A 21,182-nucleotide genomic window follows, 5' to 3' on the forward strand; every position below is an offset into this window, starting at 1 on the left:
ATAACATTCACAGCGTATTTAAAATTCAGCTAATCGTACAATAAACTGTACCATTACTACGTCACAATTACTATGAAATAATTTAAAATCGAAATTTCTGTTCACTATTATAATAAACTGTAACTTACTGACGATCACATGAAATTTTACATTTCAATGTGTGAAACAGCTGTTTAAATTATAGTTTTTATATAATTAAATAAATAAATAAATATATATATATATACATATATAATATGATAATGTATATCTAGAACTCTTTTTTTTTTTCTTTTCGCTTTTTTCAAAGAAGAGGATCTAAAAATCAATCTAACTCCTGTCAAAGTGCAGATCAGTGTTTCCTAAGCTTAGCGACTAAAATACCCACTTTAAAAGAATTTAAGTTGAAATGATCAAATATGCTTTTAGCGAAATACTACAAGTGTATTTACTGATAGTAGAGTTATTATTAAGTTTTTTTTTATTAATGCCATACTTAAATACTTAGTTTTAATACAAAATTTAGTGTAAAATAAGTTTTAAACTACTTTAAATATTTATTAAATTACTTAAGCTAACTACTAGAAATTTTTTAATGTTCTTATTCTATACAGACTTGTTACAACTTGCTAATTAACATGTTTAAGCCAAACAACTATATTTTTAGCGACCTAGAATTAAAAAACTTAGCAACTTATCTTAAAAGAGTATTTAAAAACCTAAAACTAAGTGTTTTATTTAGTTGAATAAAAGAGTGCTATTGCTATAGATATGCAATTGAGACTAGTTCTTTTATTTGGTTACACACTCGCTTTTAATTAAAGTAGAAATAAACACTAACTTTTCTTTACTAGCTTTTGAAATCAACTTTTGCTATTTTTATAAATAATAGCACAATTAGTAGAATAATCACATATTAGACTCAGAATTTTTATAACACTAATGCAAGAAAAAATTATTTAATTAATTGTATTTGAAAATAATAATTATGGACTCAAGTTATTTTAATAAACTTGACAGGTTTTAATCTAATCATTAGACTATATTTCAAATTTGAGCTTTATATTTTATGTTTGTTATTTATTTATTTTTTACTTAGCAAAAACTCCACTTACAAAACTAAAAAAAGTCTATTTAATCTTCGTAAAAAAAAAGTCTTTTTATTGTAGTCTTTTAACAGCGTAGTATTTAGTTTCATAAATTTAAATTAACCTTACGTTTCTATTTTAAATGAATCAAAACTATGGTATAAAATTAGTAGTCAAATCTTTGTTTATTTGTTCATTACATTATATTTTTTTATAAACAAGTATTTTAGGAAAAAACTAAACTAAATGATAAAGATATTATTTGTATCAGAACATAACAACATCTAACTTACTTAGATAGTTTTTTCTTTAAACAGTAGGAGTTTACTTCGGCAAAACAAAAAGTTGGTTCGGCATATTTTTAGGTATTGTAGCTACGTATATTTAAAGTTTTGTTAATTTTTTTTTTTTTTTACTTTTTTTTGTTACCACTTTAAGCAGTTACAACTCTATAAAGAATTTTAAAACTTTTTTTTAGTTTAAAAAATAAGGAAAATGTGCAACAAAAAATATTTACGATTGAAGTTTACGTATTTTAACTACTACAAAATATAGGCAACTTTAAAAGACTTTTTTTTAAATTAAAATTTCTAAAAAAATTAAGTTTAGTTTAAAGGTTGAATAACAGCTTAAAACTGACATCTGTGTTTTTATTACAAATAACTATTCCTATTTCTCGATATACAATTCATAACTCATCTTTAAATGGTGTTTAAATAAAGTATAATGTTAATAACAAACATAACATTTTGTTATTTCATTTAAATTAGAATTATTTCAAATGATTGAATTATATACTTGGTTTTACTATTTGTAGTAAATTAGTTCAAATAAAAACTGTATATAAATATACATAAAGTTTTTAATTTAAACTTTAAGACTAACAACAAGGTAAAGTATAAAGAAAAGTTTAAAAACTGTTATAGGCGTGTTGTTTGAAAGATTTTTTTATTTACTCATTAAAGCAATTTATTCTTAAGGGTTTAATTATATTTTAATTGGTTCAAATAGTATTTAGAAATTTTTGTTAGGTTTTAAATTTGGTATCCGATTAATTTTTCATAAGACTTAATTTTGTAAATGATAAGACTATTTCAAAACTATATTAGCTTAAAAATTGTCTTCATCTGGTTTACAAAAGTCGAAAAATTATATTATATAAAACAAGTTGAACATATTATAAAAACATGTATATTTTGAGCTTCATTTTAAGTTTTAAACTTTTTATTTTTAGCAAAAAAAATAATTAATGAAGTAAATGCGTTGTTTGTTTCTCTTAGCAAAAACAAAACGGACAGCATTAATGTTTAATGCAAAATTCGGCATCCTTTCATAGGTTATGTCCAGATTTACTAATAGATAAACCTTTGCAAACCAGATTTTATATAAAAAGTCATCGCGGGCTGCCGTAGTTTTAATTAACTGTATTTTTTTTCTTAAAAGCTAAATTGTACAAAAAAGCTTTATTAAAAGTAACAAACGTTAAATCATAATTATTTCAAGAAAGTATTTGTAAAACCTTATTACAGGAAGAATTAAAATTTGTTTGTTTCGCAAAAATTGTTTTAAACCTAAAAACGTCGCAGGCAAGAAGTTTTAACTGATTAAGTTTCGTGTTTTGCCGATTGAATGTTTAATTTAAAGTTATAAACTTGGTATAAACTTGCTGTTGTGAAGTTTAATTTTAGGTTAAAAATAATTTTTATGAAGATAATATTCATTTTAAATTTAATTTTTTTTATTAAAACTAGGTGGATGCAAAGTAATCTAAAATAAAAGCTTCTGACTTTAAGTATACGTTTGCTTTTGTATTGTTGAGGTAACTAAAATAAAGATAGATTAAAAAAGTCATATTGCGTAACTAAGCTAGTTATTTAAAAAACATTTATAATGTTTGAGAACAAGTTACTACATTAAACTAGCTTTTTAAAGTTTTCATATAAAAAAATATGAAATAAAACTAATTCAAGTTTTCAGAATATAATAAAGCATAAGTTCAAATGATCACAGCTTTTAATTATTTAAGGAATACGAAAAACCACTAATAAACAAAAACCTCAATTATGCGAAATATCGTAAAACTGTAAACAGGTACACAAAACTGTTTAATAGCTACTATTAATTCTAATAATATATGAAACATTATAATACCTAAGTTGAAGTCTGATTGCTAAAGTACTATGCTGTTTTTTTTTTACAAATTACTAAGTTGATCTTCATAAGTTTTTTTATAGTTTGTAAAATTTTGTAAAAATCTTATAATCATTGAGCAATAAAACACGTTAAATTAATATTAAAACAAAAAAATTTCGTGCAACAGACTTTGTAGTTTTAATTCAAACAAAGTTGTAAAACAGTTTGAAACTTTAAATTACAAAAACTTAATACATAGAAGTTTATAAGCTACTTTATAACTCCTATGATTGGTATAAAATATTTGTTTATTAAAAATAATGATAAAAAACAATTCTCACAGTACTTTTCTTTATTAGACTAACACATGTATATTTGTGTTATATATAAAGTTTATTGAATGACAAAAATACACTCAAAGTATTTGGTTCTAGGACCTGGTGCACGAAAAAACCTTTCGGTTATCGAGTCGCACACCACGGATACCTTTTAACGTCTTGTCCAGGACAATTAAAAAAGTTGTCACAGTTTTATAAAACTCTATGAAAAATAAAAAGTAGTTTACGAACGGGAAAAAAGATAAAATATTTGAAACATATGCTAGTTCAATGAAAAAAGTATCGTGCAAATTCTTTGTTTTATATTATTATATATACAAGCCAACTTGCTTCGCTAGGATCTGTATTAACAAACCATTAGCATTAGCTAGTTAATATTTAAAAAAATTTAAACACAAAAATAAGGTAATATTTAAATTATAAAACACATTTGTGGTGTTTATAAAAGTTTAACATTTCAACTTAAACTTTTGTTTAAACTTTTATTAACATAAATCTTGTTTGATTAAAATTTAAAAAGTTTTTTTTTCCACCTCCCGGGAATTTTTTTTAGGTAATTATTTTACAGTTTGCAAGCTTTGCTATTTTTAGTTAATTAATTAGTTTTAGAAAAATAATAAAAATAAAATCTTTAAAAATACTGTTACTATTTTTGACAACAAATAGTTTTACATGTGATAAGTACTAAAACTCGAGTAAACACTTTTGAAACGAAATTGAACTAAACAAAGTTTATTTATAATTGATAATTTTAATTTAATTTTTTTTAAACGAATGTTTTTTTTTTCAAAAGGAGTAAATTGTTGCTTTATCACTGGGTTATAAAAAATTTTCGCCTGCTCTTTCAGTGTGTAAAATAAAATTTCACAATAATGATGATAAGAAAAATACCAAACTATTTTTTGAAATTGTACTCCCATACTTTCTTATTTTGTAGGAGGTGTTTATCAACGAATAAGATAACTAAAATAAAAATTTAACTGCGTCATAAGCAATATTGTTAAAAAAGTGGTTACATTGACTATTTCTGCTCTCTTTAGCACAAACTTGTGGCAAGCAAAAGAAAACAGTATTATCTCGTAAAAAGAGCAAAAACAGAAAGTAAAAGCAATCAGCTTATTCATGCCGCAATTTTTATTAATTTTTATCACAAGTAGTAGTTACGCAGCCCATTGATGCTATTTCTTAAAGTTTTTTGAAATAAAATTAGTTAGTTAAGAAATTATAAGAATTTACAAAAATGTGGGAAGAACCAACCACGCTGCGAAATGTAGTCGTTGCACAAAAACATAACGAGCTCGTAAGCCGACCATATTGCAACATGATGACACTAAATGAAAACTTTGAAAAAAATAGCGTCAATGTAATCGGTGAAGTTGGGAGTTCTTTCGATGAAAAACTATTACAACCGCAGGAAGAAAGAAACATTGTTGATGCGGCTTACAATAAAAACCAAAATGAATATCAGCTAACTCCCAGCTATTCACAAGACGAACAGCAAGTTCAAACTTATTATAACTTGAATCAATATATACAACCGACAAATAACGAAGAGCATTGGCAATACCAAAACCAAGTTTCACCCATTTTTAAAGATTACTTTGAAAAGCAGCAAGACTATAATCATTTGATAAACGAAGCAGGTCAACATTCTGTCTATAACAATAAAAATAAATTTTCTACTGATTTTCAAAATATAAATCAACAGACTTTAGATCTAGGATCTAGCAAAAATGGAAACGATACTAACATGAACTTTAGTTATTTTCAAAACTCAAAACAAGGTAGTTTTCCACAGTCAGCTTGTCATGACGCGTGTTACTCTAATGGAGTTCAACTAAATCGGGCTTATTGCGAAGAAGTCAAAAATAAACCATCAGTTATAGTGCGAGTTCAAACTTATACTAACTGTAAAGTAGAACTTCCTACACAGCATAGCTCTTCTTATTTACCTTTTGCAGCTCTTTCAGAAGCTCCTCAACAACTAGAATCAACGCTTGGAGCAGGAAACAAGTCTTGGCATTCAGCTTCAAGTCAAAGTAAGTGTGAATTTTGCTTTAAAAGAATAAATATGATTTTATCTATAAGACCATTAAGTTAGTTTTTCAATTTCGTTAGCGCTTGAAAGTCAAGCTTTTAACAAGCCTGCACAGCAATATCAAGACCAAATCGATTTGAAAAATGAAATTGGTACTAGAACAATTGTTGAAAATGAACAATATATGTTATCTCCTTATGAAGCAAGTCCAAAGCAAAAAGGCTAGTTATACAGTTTAATATAGTTGGATAGCTTTTTACTATAAACAAAAGTTATAGAAATTGTTTGTAATAATATAGATCGAGTTTATAGTAAGATAAAACATGAGTTTTTACTATTTGTAAAACAACTATCTAAAGCAAGGTTAAATAAAAATTTTTAAACTCATTCTCAATTATTCAATGACAAGGATAAAATGTTATTTTGTACTAAATTAAAGTACTAAGATTAATAGTGACCAAAAAGAATATTTTAAATATAAAATTCAATCATCTATAGTCCTTTATCTGTTTAACTAATTATGATTAAAAGTGTTTGAAATAAAAGAATGATGTTTTTTTTAGTTTATGTAGAACTGAGATATTTTGAAAAATAGTTTTTACATTAAATAGTGTCTACCTCTAAATTTTTTAAAAGTAGTAATCAATAGTGAAAATATTAATAAGAAAATAATTTAAACAACTAAAGGCTATCATAAAATACTTAATTGTTGCAATTTATTATATGTGTATAAAATACTTACTTACTTTTAAAAGTTTACAACTGTTTAAACTTTGAATAAAATTTTATATTTAAAAAATCTTTAAATATATTTAGTCAAACAGGTTGATCCAAAAACTTTTTCAGCTTTGGTCTGTTACAGTTTTTAAATTTTAAATAATAACTAATATTTGAGTTAGTTTTTAAAACCAACAATTTTAAGTTTATACTTTTTTACAAAACAACTGAATTTTATAAGTAATTAATTTTTGATATAAAGAAACTTCATGCAGAGTTTACAAATTAGCTTAATGAGTTTAAGTGTAAAACTTCATTTTGTTATTGAATTAAATTGCTTGCAGTTTTTTGTGAGAATTTTGGATGGAATTTAATAAACTAATTTTATAAAGCCACAAAAAAACAATTTATAAAAGCAAGTAGTTGTTTAAAACTTCTGCTAAAAATAAATAAATAAGTTCTTACTTTTAAACGCTTTTTTTAATGTTTAACTAAACATAAACTTTACCAGTTAAAATGCGCAGTTTGATTTATACTATTCACTGCAGTTCTTTATATAAACTTAAACAATTTTAAAACAAGCTAATTATTAAAACTGTTTTCAAAATCGTATACACGCAAAAAGTTAAACTACTTCCAAAATCGTAAACCAAATTAAAGTAATTACAATTTTTTTTCAACCATAAGTGCACATGGTTTTTCTATTTCATGTAGCTAATTTTTTTATAAAACACCGTATTAATTACTAAAACTTTCTAGAAGGTAAACGTCTAGTGTTTACTGAGCAACGGCAGACATCTATATATATTGACTACCCAGCAACTAGAGACGGTAAGTTAATTTTATATATCCATAAATAATAGTTTTGTTAGAATTTAAGTATTATAAACTCACAGAAAATTTAAGTGTTTGTCAAAGCAGTGTAGCAAATGACCTTCCATGTTGTCCACCACTACAGCAGCCATACTATACATCTTTGCAAAATTCAAACGGTCAACTAGTAACTACATCTCAACAAAACCTCATAGAAAACAGCAACTCTACTAAAATTCACAACTTAAATCAAAATGGCCGTGCATTAACTAATCAAAATGCTACTGTAGAACAAAATTACAATTTTTCAAAGGTTTACCTATTAAATAAAATATTGATGTATAAGTAGTAATAGTATTAAAATTTTAAGTTACAATCATGTTAATAAAACACAAATTTCTAACTTTCAAATAATTCTTTCAACATTACAAAAATAAAAATGTTTTTTTCTAATATAAGCTAATAAACTACTTATAGGTCTAACGCAAGACCACTATGTCAGGTGTTTTTATTTTATATTTATGTTTTATTTTAGTTTTTTGCAAAGTAAGTTTAATTTCAGCTTTTTTTTTTAAAGTAGTTGAAGTTCATATTTGTAATTTTTCCACAATAGAAAATAGTGTTTTTTTGTTCTTCAAGTCAAAAGCTACACGGTTTTATATACTAAATTGATTAAAATCACTATTTAAAAATAACTATAAAAAAACAAAAAAATTCACAAAACTAACAATGGTATATAATAGTAATAACAATAGTAATTATTATAGTTATTTTAGTGAACAATATTAAGGTAGTCGTCTTAAAGATAAATGAAATTTTTAAATGTATATAAAAAGTATATGTTTTAAATAAACTCTTACTACAAAAGTTAAAAACATACTTTTTAAATAGTTAGCTTAAACTTTTGATCATAACTGCTTTTTGAATATGTTTTTATTTAAAAAGTTACTCGTGTATAAATTTTTAAAGTTAAAAAATACAAACGTTTAACAAGCATTTAGGATTATTTATTTCTGACAAACCTATATTTGAGTATCTTAATATAATTAGAAACATATAATTTAAATTGCTTTAATTATACTGCTAATATTTATTACATAAAACAAGCTAATGAAAAAAAATTAGAACTTCAATGACGGAAATGTCTTTGTTCATACACCAATAAGCAAAAACAGCAGTGACTTAAGATTTGATTGGTCATCAAGTCAAAATGTCTACCAACAATGCTACCCTATGTTAGAAATTTTTAATAATTTTTTTAGATAATATTTTAAGTTTATTTCATTATATTTGTACAGGAGTTAGCAGTCACGAGAAAATTTTTCTTTAAAAAAATATTCGACGTCCGTACTGTATATATTTTTTTTCTGCGGGCCGCACTTAACTAAAGTAATTGCAATAACCAAAAAAAAACAAGTTATTGCAAAAATATTAAAATTAGAAATAATGAAGCACTTGTATTAAATTGTTAAATTAAAGTGGTTGTTAAATTAAAAACTTAATTTCAAGTTTTTATTTTCATCGTTTTAAAAAAATACGATTTTAGAAAAAAAGCACATCGCAAGCCTCAGAATGTGCTTTGCAATCCGCACTTTGCCGACCCCTATATTGGTAGTAATTTTATAGATATACTACTACATTTTTCTTTTTTAAAATAAATAAGTTTTGGAAGTTTTAGTATTTTGTTTACAAAGTTAAAAACTGTTAAACTCTTTTTACGTATTATTCTCTTAGCATAAATATTTTATATTTTTGTATTCAGAAATTCATTACCAGCCACTAGATTTGAAAGCACGAACATCATTCAAAGTTCAAACGTGTCAAATTCTAATTATCAAAATACAATACCAAGTACAGACAATAGTTTTCAGCAAAACGAAATTGCTCAAAAGTACAATGTGCTAGAAATTAATAGTCAGTTATTTTTATATTTATGTAAAATACGACGATAGTACTGTGTGAAATAACCATTAACTATAAGTATTTAAATGTAAAGTAAACTTTATCAGAATATTATTTTTAATCTGTATTAAACTTGAAAAATCTATTTTGTTTCTTCAGATTCAAATTACGATACAAAGAAACGAAAAAATGTAGGGAAACATCTAGACTCAAAGAAATACTTTTGCACTGAAGCTGATTGTCCTAAACGATTTTCTAGGCCACAAGATTTACAAGTTCACATAAACAAGCACCATAAAAGTGAGTTTACAAACTTTAAACGTAGTTACTGAAATAACCTAATTTAATTTATATTTCAATAACTTTATAAATTATTCGTTTTTAGATTAAAGATTTATTTTTACAAACTAAAATTTATATTGAAAATACAATTTCTATAGTAATAAAATTTTAATAATAAAAATATATTATATTTTAGAGTAAGCTTTTTACAGAGAATTTTAAAATAAACTATATAAGATAAAAAAACGTTTTTAAACAGAATATTTTAACTAAAAAATAAAAGTATTTTCCAATAAAACAGTAACGTAAAAACTAAAAGATAAAAAAAAAAAAATTGGTTTTTTAAAAAGAATTGATTAAAAACTTTTCGGTTAAAATTTAAGACTTTAATTTAATTAAGAATAACTAAGAATATAAACTATAAAAACAAGTTTGCGCTGTAGTTTATTTTAATAGGCTAAGTTTTAGGTATTACCTATAATCAAAATTTTAATTATATCAAAAAATTTATTGATATTAATTCTGATATTATATTTGCAAAGCCTTAAAATTTTAGCAAATTATGCTAAAAGGCACATAAAGCTTAGCAACTTATATTGTTTTAATTTTTATATTATTTTTTTGCTAGTGATCAAGATAAAGTTTAATTTTTAATTTTACTTAATTTTGCACGTTCATTTTAGAACAAATTTACGAAAACTTAAAGTTTAAACTTTAGTACAAGTACAAGTTAAAAGAACCTATTAAATGAATTCAAGTTTTTCAAAACAATCATTGACTAAGATAAATCAGTAGTATCGTTTATAGTATTTTGACTAAGTTTTGTTGTTAGTAATCCAAAAAAGGCTAGCTTAGAGTTATTTAAAAGTATTATATAGTTTCTATAGTATAAAATTTTGTGCGAATTATAAAAGTAAATACTTCTCAACCAGGCATTAATTTTTTTTTTTGTTAGTTTTTAGAATACACCATTCTTACAAAGGAAATTATTTAAAAGCTACTTTTTAAATTCATATAGTACACGTATTACTTTCAGATGATCGAAACTAAACGAAAATATATTATCTTCAATGGTCTAATTCAAATAAATACTGTTATCTTTTATATAGTAGTCGTGCACTAAAAGGCCTTAAAAACATACTATTTATTGTTAAAACAAATAAAACTAAGATATTTAATTTCTTTAGTTTGTTTATTATAGCTAATGAACAGTGTGAAAAACAAAATAAATTAATATGTTGATTTTTACAAAGTAGTTTGATGTTAAATATTCGAAATGAGTTAATATTTTTGCCTGTAAGCTTAAAATATCGAAAAATCCCATTTTTGAAATGTAAATAACTATTTTTTACAGATACAAACTAAATTGATGAGTTTCAAAACCCGATAACATAAATTTTATTTCGCTACGATTTGGTAAACAGTGTAAATATATTTTAAAAACAGAATTTGATAAAAACAAACTTACTTAACTTTAGTGTTTTTATTTTTTTTTTACAAATAATTTGTTTAAACTAAATGCGTCTTGACGATTTAATCTAAACAAAGCAGTGAATTTGTAACTTTAAGATTTGTATAAACTCAAATTAAGTCAACTCCACTTGCTTAAGTGGTCAAATTATGCTTTTATGTCATTAACAGAACATTTAAAGACGTACTATTATAGGTAGAAAACAGAATGTTTACGGCTACTTTTAAGTAACTTAAAAGTGTCCCTTAAAAAAAAAACACTTGAAAGTTTGACTTTCCATAAGTAAATTTTTCTAAGACTCAAATAGCTACTCAACTTTTAAATTTATATTACTAATAAAAGATTATTAGACAATACCTTTAAAGCTTAAACTCTTATTTTTAAGCTACCAGTTATTAAGATTCTATAAGAGTTAAAATCTGTCTGTTTAAAGATATCTTGGAAATATTATATCATTAGTTAAAAAACATTTCCGCTTGCAAACATTTTGAATGAGACTTATTTTTACTTTTATAACTAAAAAATAGATGATATAATGTTGTTAAAACTTTGGAAAAAAGTAAGATAGCTAGAAATACCAACAAAAAACAAAAATAGTTTATTTTGCTTATACAGGTTTGTGTATTTTTAAACAAAGTAAGAAAAGTATTTAGATAATACTCAAATATCGTGATACTATCTACCACATTGTTTTTATTCATAAAGTAGTTTAATTAAAATATACCTTCCAAAGATAGCTTAACTAAATTATGTGAATTTTAACTTGATTTACTTTAATTCATTGCCATACGTATAAATTTAAATAGTCGACATGTGTCACATATCCTAAAATTATAGTCATTTTGAAAGTTTAAAATCTGAAAGGGTTTTCTTCATTATAAAAATCTAAGGCTAAATAATCTCATCTTTAAGCTTATTAGTTATAAATAAAACTTAAAAATATTTTTTATAAAAGTAACTTTACTTACTTGTTTCTGAAACTAATATCGAAAATGCATACAAAATACTTTAAAAATCTATTTTATTTTTATAAAACGAAAGAGGTTTAAAATAAAAAAAAATTAAGCTCCTCTTTTATCAGTATTGTTTCATTTTAGAAAATTCGGTATTAAAAAGCAAGGTTTTGTTTTGCCTTTACTAAACTGGTATAAAAGTAAAGTTTTATTGAACATAAACTAAGAAAAAACGAAGATGCTCAAAAAATTTGGTCTAAATACCCTAGTGTACAAAACAACCTCTCGGTCATCGGGTCGTACATCATCTCCTTAAATTAAATTATAATGAGAAAAAAAAAACAGTCAAAACTTAAACTCTAAAGAAAAACTTACAATAAAATAAAAAAGTTTGAAGCTTCATCTAACATCTTTAAAGCTTGTAAAGTTTAACTTATTATTTAAATATATTAAAGTTTGAGTATAAAATTAAGATTACTATTACAAATTTATTTTGAAAGTTATATTTCGAATGGTCATTGTTTATTTTACTCAAACTAAAAATAAAAAGACTTTCCGAGACTAATAGTAGAAACTTTAAAAAAAAATTACAGAGTTGATTAAGCCGTACGTATGCAATGAATGTTTAAAAGCTTTTAAACGCCCCGACCAGCTAAAACGTCATGAGAAAATTCATACTGGTGAAAAGCCACATGCTTGCAAAGTTTGTGGAAGATGCTTTGCCAGGACTGATCATCGCAACATGCATGAGATGAAGCACACTGAAGGTTTGTTTATTTTTTAATACGAAAAAAAAGCAATGTTTGTTGTTCTAATATTAAAAATTCTGTTATATAAAAATTAAAAGTTTATAAGTTATTTCTTAAATAAAACAAGTTTTAGACAGATTTTCAAAGTTTTTTTTTTCTAAGTTTTAATAATATATAAAAGTACTTTTTCATTATTTGATTTTTTTGCTTGGTAGATAATAAAATGAAGTTTAGAATACCCGGACTGTCGATTGATATAATAAAGTCAATGATAAATATTGTGAAATAGAAAAAACATGGTCTTTACTTCTTTTTTATTTAAAATAAACATTTTTTGTACTGATTACAAAACATGTTTTAAAAGTGTTGACCTTCAAAAGTGATATAACAGTTGAGACTAAATTAAATTAAGAAGAAATTAGTTAATTTTTTTATACAGTTACTTACTACTTTTAATTTTAAGTTCTATATTTGTATTTAAACTACAACTTTTGTTTTCCTAGTTTAAGTATAAAATGTTTAAAATAAAACTTGTTTTTAATACGTTTAGATAAATTAATATAAAAAATTTCTAGTGTTTCTAGATAAATTTCATATCAGAAAAACAAAATTTTGTTTATCTACCCAATTTATTTTCTAAAAAAGCAAAAATAAAAGATTTATTTTTAATAACTTTGTTTTAAAATATTAAAACAAGAGTAATAATGTTATTTAGCCTTTAATATAACTTGTAATTGTTTATCATTTTTGTTCGTTTATTTTTGAAAGAGAAGTATTTTTTTTAATCTAAATGATAAAAATTTTTAGAAGAAAAACGCCAAGCTTTGTTTAATTTTCAAAATAAACGAAATGAAGTGTATTATCAAACGAAAAGTAGGCGTAGTAATTTTCAAAATGGAAGACAGCAAGTCAAAAAAAAGTTTGTTAACATTAATTTAAACAAACTTATGTTTGTATTTCTTACTTATAACATAAAAGTTTTTAATGCAAATTTTATAATAAAATTCTAAAAAGTAATAGGAGTAAAATAAATTATGTGTTATGAAAAAGTTAAACAAGTTTTGCATGAATTATAAAACACAAATAATAAAAGGTTAGTGTACTAAAATACTTTTCGTATTAAATATAAAAATAAAAAGTACTTTCTAACGTTTATTTTTATAAACTTGTTAAATAAGTAGATTAAAAGAGCGATTTTTAAACAATGAAACAAGAACAGTTAAACTATCTTGTATTTTTTTTTTTACTAAATTAAATTTGAAGTAAACTACTTGGTTAAATATTTTATATTTAATAGCAATAAACTATTTATTTCTAAATTAGAATAACTGGAAAGTATGCAAAGCAAAACTCTTTTGGAAATCATACTAAGACAATGGTAAATCATCCAATAATTATGCACACAAATAACGCTGAACCAACTTCTTACAGCGACCAAACTTATCAACATATACAGCAGCAATCGTATGGAAAACACTATGAGAATATTTTTCCAGTTGTTCAAAACCCATACTCGTAATTATCGTAAATTTTCCGAAATAATTTAAGTATTTATGTATTGTAATCGTTAGAATATTTAACAAAAATTTTAAAAGATACTATGTACTATACAACTTTGGCCGAAAACTCTCAGAAAAGTATTTTGATTTTTTTTTATTTCTTAATAAAAAAGTTCTTATTATCACGTTTTTTATTAGCATAAACTTAAAGATATTTATATGCTATTTAAGATTTTAGTTGTTAAAAGTGAAAATATGAACAAAACAATAAAGTTTTTAAAGATAAAAAGGAGTGCATTACGATGTTTGTTTTAAAATCCTTATCTACGTTTAAGAATTGTAAAAGATAATAAAAATTCATTCTACTGCTCGCTTGGTTAAGGAGAATTTTATTAAAGTTAGATATATAGTAGTTTTTGAAACAGAATTGTACATAAATAGAAATACTTAGATGTATTTTCTAATTTGATAAATAAATGTTACCATGTTGAAGACTAAAACTTTGTAAGTCTATGATATTTTAGATAAAATATATAGGTTTAAATAAATGTCTATGAAATAAATAAATAGATGTTTCATATTTTAATTAAAACTACTTTTCGTTAAGAAAATAAATTTTTTAAATGTTAAGTATAACAAATAATAAAATCGTCTACTGTAATAATAAAAAACAAAAGTTGTTCTTAAACTTTACTTAAGAAATAAAAGAAGATTAATAAACATGTCTTTTTTACATAAAATTAAAAACGGTGTTATATCTACCTCTACCCAATTTTATACGGCTTCTGGACTGTACGTGCAGTGATAATAATATTTTAAACTTTAAAGTATTAAATTTTAAATTTAAGGAAATAAGTAATTAGGTATAAAACTAAATTCTAAAGAATAAATCAACACTTTATAAACAAAACATTTTACGGAAGCTTTGTGATAAACAAAAATGTATATACTTAGAAGAAAATTATATTATGTTTATACTAGTTAAGTAAAATTGTACGAAAAATATACATTCTAGTTTATTGAACGACAAAAAAAACGCTCAAAATACTTGGTCCTAGGACCTGGTGCACGAAGAGTCGTGTTATTGAGTCGTACACTACGGATACCTTTTAACGTCTTGTCCAGGACTATGCAACACTGAATGCAAAATTGGATGTTTTTTTATAGAATATCTATCCGTTAATTAAAACTTCTTATACTTTTCCGTTCAAATTTTTACCTGTTTCTCGTAGTTTTGAATATAAGTTTTAAAAATATGACATCTAAATAAATAAAAGATGTGCAAGTTAAATATTTTATTTATAACCAGGTTTCGGTGAAAAAAAAATTGCGACATTTTAAAGAAAAAAAATAGTTTGACAAAAAATATGACATATAAAAAACAATTTAAAGAAAATTCACAAAATGTTCTTAAACTATAAACAATTATTGTTTTACTATTTAATAGACGTAAATACATTGTACTTTAACTTTTAAACTTTATTTTTAGTCTTGAAAAACATTTTTAAAAACAGCTTTTATTAGTAAACGATACATAATTACTTAAAAAGTAGGTAAGTAATGTTTTGAAAAAATTCTGATATAAGCTTTTATTCAAAGTTGCTTTGTTTGCAGTACAATTGAAAGTGAAAGCGTGCGCATTCATTTACATTGAAACTAAGCAACAAGTAAGTGCACTTCAAGAAAAACTATTATGTGGTTATTACTTTGTTTTATTTGTTGCATTTACACTTTTAAAAAATTATTTAGGTTATTTTACAGTTTGTTATTAAAACTATAAATTTATTCAGATATGGCGCACCTCTTTATAATTGTCAAGTTGATAGATATATAAAAAGTAGTTTTTAAATTGGAATAACAATAATTTATTACAAACTAAATAAATTAAAACCTTTTTTATAGAGCTAAAGTATGTTTTTTTTTTAATTCATTATTTTTATTATATTTTGTTAGACTTTTTTACTGAGCTTAGTTATAAAAGAAGTTTAGTTGTTGCTGGTCACTTTTTAATTATTGCAAAAAAAAATTAAACAAAATTAGTACAAAATTGTTTTTTGAATAGTACTTAAACATTTTACATTAATGGTAATTGAAAAAAAAAAGTTTTTAAGTTGCAAAAAGTTACAAAAAGTTGCCCAAAAGTATATTAAAAGGTTTAACAAACTTAAAAAAAAATAATCTTTATTTAATAAATGTAATTATACAGTTTGTCAGTAATGTTTTGATAAAAAAATATATGTATAAGTTTTTTGATCGGTTTAATTAAAAAAAATATAAAATTTATAGTTTTATTTATCTATTACATTAGCAGAAACTTACTTTTTGCAGTTTTATTAAGTAATTTGTTCAACAGGTCGGAGCAAGTGATAAAGATTAAAAACTTTGTCTAATAGTTCAAAGCATACTTGTGTCATGTAAATACTTTTTTCAACTTTAATATTTACGAAAAAAGCGTTAGGTAAAGCAAACACTACTACACTACTTTTATGTTTGATTGTTCAAATAAAAATTAGATTATACTGTGAAAATATTATAATAAAACATATAGACAGTATAGTTATTAGAATCTATTTCTATGTAACTAAATCAAAAGTAGTGCTTTTTTTAATAACGCTGAATAAATTTAGAAAAACTGGTTTCGGATATTTTTCATAGATTTACATTAAAAAAATTTTTAGTCAAATTTCACTCAAGTTTAAATACCAAAGATTTTTCCTAAATCGTACAATGAAAACTAATTTTTGTTTTGTGATATGAAAATTACAAAACATCCTACTCCTTGAGAGTCTAAACAACTATGAAAAGGGTCAAAAACGGAATAAAGTAGGACTCATTATCAAACATTGATCATGATAATTATTTAGTTATGGTGAATTTTAGATATTTTTTGTGTTCAAAGCAAAAAAATATATACAGCTTAAATTTTTCGTGTAGATTAGCTAAGAAATTAACAGTTATATAGTCTGACAAAAGGTCTTTTGCAAAATTAAATAAATAAAAAGACGCTTATAAAACTCCTTCGAACTTTGAATTCTATATCAAGTATAAACTTAAAAAAGTAGTTTAATAAAATAAAAAGTTACTGTAAAAACAACTTTTATATTCAATTTGTTGTAAATTATAAATAATAGGCTAAACAAGTCTCTAGCTAGATAATGATAAATTACTCGAACAAACGTGAGCGATTATATAGATTTTAGTTTTTAAAAGCTTTTGTTTTGAATAGTATCTCAAGCTATATATTAAATCTAAATAGTAAAATATGGTTTACAAAAAGTTTACAGTGCTTAACATTTTTAAACTGTAAAAAGTTTAAAATTAAACCAATTTTATAGACACTTTAGTGAAAATAATGTCATTTACTTATGATGATTTTTTAAAAAAACAAACAAACAAGTACCTTAGCCACCAAAATGAAGAACAAACTTTAACACTTCCGATAATTGGATTCGGTGGGTTTCAACCAAAATATCGAGGTAACGTTTACAGTCATCCTGCTGTTAAAAATTTGTTAGAGACAAATAATAAACATAAGGTTAGCAGAGAATTAAGTAGCACAAAAAAAGAACAGTCTTGCAGTAGAATTAATTCAAGATCTTCAAACAACTGTTCAACAAGAAAAGCTCAAAGCAATAAATACTTTACTCACATAAAGCCTAACTGTAATCCTAGAGGAAACGTACATACAACATACGGGTCAAGCTTTTTTTATGAATGGCCAGGATCAAATGGTAAAAGTGTTAGTTCATCTTTATATGATGAACGCAAAAAAGCTTTAGTAGAAGAAAGGAAGTATGACAGAAAAGAAGGAGTCATATATCGCAAGTATGGCTGTATAGTTCCTAAATATAACGGATATATTCCGGGAATGAAATTCAGACATGGCTTTTCATTTGGTGCCCTGACAGTAAACCCTCTAATGAAAGATACATGCGCACTTGAAAATGTGTTTTAAACCTTGTTCATTTAACAAAAATTGATATAAATTCAGAAATGTTAGTATAAGCATGACAGCTGTTTTAATTCAAGCTAATAAATGTACTTAATAGCGTACAAAGCACATGAATTTTTATAATAATTTATTAAACATTATCCTATAAAAAAATAGTTTTTTGATTTATGATTATTGATTTTCAGTTTATCTAATTTTTACTTTAATGTGTACTATGTATTCCTTTTTAGTCTTAATGATGGTTTGTCATACTGAAAAACTGTTTGACATTAATCTACATTACAAAAAGTTATAAAAAAGTAAAAGCTTTTCAATTGAAATGTTTTTAATAAACAAAAAAATACTTTTTTTTTTCCAAAACTTTATCATATTATCAAAAAGGTACACATGACTCATGAGATACGGATACTAACAAAAATTCGTTAGATATTAAACAAAATTTTATACACTTTAACTTTAATGATTTTATCTAACTTAATTTTTAAATAAATACGTAGGCCTGATTATAGCACTTTAAGCAAACTTTATTCTACTACTTATAAACCATTTGTTTTTCATGTTAAGTTGCACCTTTAACTTATTTTTTATATCTTCATATTATTAAGATGAATGGTATGCAATGCAAGTATTCTATCTTTTTTTAATTAGAATTGAACAGCTTTTTAATAACTTGTCAAAAATTTGATTAAAAGCAATTCAAAAAGCTATCTGAGTTCTTTAAATATAAATACTTAGCCAGAGATCCTTCGTTTGATAAAAAACTCAATTCTGCTTACTTAAATAGAATACAATTTTTATTAATAAAGTACAAGCATTAAGTTTAAATATACTTTTATGGCTTCTTATAGTTTAAACAAATAAGTGGTTTGAAGCTCAATGACCGAGAAGCTTGCTTTACATTAGGTCCTTTGACAAGTTTTTAATCGTTGATTTCTGTATTGTGTCTAATAAACTTTCATTATCAAGATAATCTAAAACTAAAATGTGCTACTAAAACTAGTTTATATAAAGATACAATGCTGCATGTTTTAAATATATAAATAGTGGTGTATAACAAAAAAGTGATAGCTTAATAGTACTTATAAAAATTTTAAACGAAACTAAAGCAAAAAAACACATACAAAGTTAAACATTTGACATTAACTAAATTAGATAAACTATTCGTTTTGAAATCTTTATTAGCTTAAAAATTTTCAAAGGAAATAAATTAACAGAAAAAAAACTTTCAAACTGACTACAAAATAAAAAGATTTTGAAAGTTTTCTAGATTTATTAATCTTTGGGTTTTTAGGAAAACCTTAAAAATTAATTGATAATAAGACAACATAATTTTTAAATTAACTTTTAAGTTAAGTTTTTTTTTTCAGAATCACTAGTAAGATAAATGAATTTTTGTTTAGAAAAACATTTTAATTTTAAAATATGTATTCTTAAATAGAATAAAACTCTTTAAAAAATTGATACTAAGTAACCAAAACTAAAATCAATTATTTTTCATATAAAAGTTTTTTTTTTTACTTTTGACCTTAAATCAGACCTAAATTCAGGTTATATTGTGTTTAAAGTTTAAGTTATCCTAGTACGCAACAGTTTTTGTGATTTTTCGTCTTGATCTGTTACTTCGTATCTGTATATGAAATATCAAAATTCTACAAATTTTTTGCTCACATAATCAATTTTGTTTATGAGTTCTTTTGATTATGTCATTTTCAGACAAAAAAGTAACTGATAGAATAAAATGCTTTCAACAAAAAAATGGTTTCAAATAAAAAATCTAGTAAAACCAAAAACTAGTATACTTGTTCACTATAAACTCTTTATTATGGGTTAAAATGATAATATAAGTCATTGCTTGCTCATGTTTGAAAAAAAAAATATATAGTGTATAAACTTTCCAAAAAACTGAACATAACTAAGTTATAGAAATTAGATTTTAACGTGATAAAAAAAACTTTAAAACAAGAGCACCAAAAACTAATAAAAGTTTAATTAAAAATTGTATTATTTAACTATATGTAAGACGGTAACATTGACTTGTTTAGTTTTTTTTTTTTGTGAATGTTTTAACCATTTACTTTTTTAAAAACCAATTATGAACAATAATACTTTGAAGTGTCTCTAAATCTAATTGAGATTGCTTCCTTAAAATTTTCACTTGTATGTTTTTTGGCAGCTCGATCGTTAGTTTTAAGGGTGATAACTTTTTTCCAGTTATTTCTAAGATTCCGTCACATCTGTCAAAAGAACGTTATCGTTTATCAAGCGTTCATGAGAATCAGTTCATTGTGGCGCATAAATTCTTAAAATTTACACTTTAACAATTGTTTTTTATTTAAGTTTTTCAGTATTTTAAAAGCTATTTTTTTATCTTAATTTTTTCTCCGCCTCGGTCTTATAACATAAATTTGCCACATTGATGTAAAAAAAAAGTCTTTTTCAACATTAGCTTTATTTGCAAAGATTTATAGTTAGTAGATAGTAAGTCGTATTTGTATGTCACCATTACATTTGTACTAAGTTGTTAATCTCTTATAGTCAGCTTCAAAAAATTTAGAAAATCTCTTTTTGAAACCTTTATACTTTTGTTACTTTAATTCTTTATGTTGGGTGATCTAAACCAATTATTTTAATTTTATGTTGTTTTCGGAATCTCTAAAACGAAATCTCTACAAAAGTACGCGTTTTTTCTCTCAATATTAGAACTTCTAAATAGTCGCAATAACGTTCCTACAGCCCTCAAAATTTTATCAGTTTACTATTCACAATATATTTATAAATCATGCTCAGCCGACTTTTTTATTCATATTAATACCCAGTATTTATTTCGGCCATCGTCAACAAGTTGAGATGTTTTATGCCATCGAATATAAACAATGAACTTCACCGCATGATCATTAACAACAGCATTCGAGACAATCCTACGACCGGTTTCGTCCTTATTAGGACTCATCAGGCAGGAATAGTCGCGAGAAACCGCTGTTGTGATCTAACCAAGCGGGCTTAACTACGAAGTACTGAAGCGACCGTTTGTGGGTAAAGTCCGAAAAGTAAAACATCTCAACTTGTTGACGATGGCCGAAATAAATACTGGCTAAAACTGATAGAACGAGCGTGGAGAGTAAAATCTCACATTAAGCTGACAATGTCTAAGACGTTCGGCTGTGAAGATTTGCCTGCGTCAATTTTTCGGACTTTACCCACAAACGGTCGCTTCAGTACTTCGTAGTTAAGCCCGCTTGGTTAGATCACAACAGCGGTTTCTCGCGAC

Source organism: Thalia democratica, chromosome 6, assembly GCF_965202585.1.
Source record: "Thalia democratica chromosome 6, ktThaDemo2.hap1.1, whole genome shotgun sequence".
In the NCBI taxonomy this organism is placed as follows: domain Eukaryota; kingdom Metazoa; phylum Chordata; class Thaliacea; order Salpida; family Salpidae; genus Thalia; species Thalia democratica.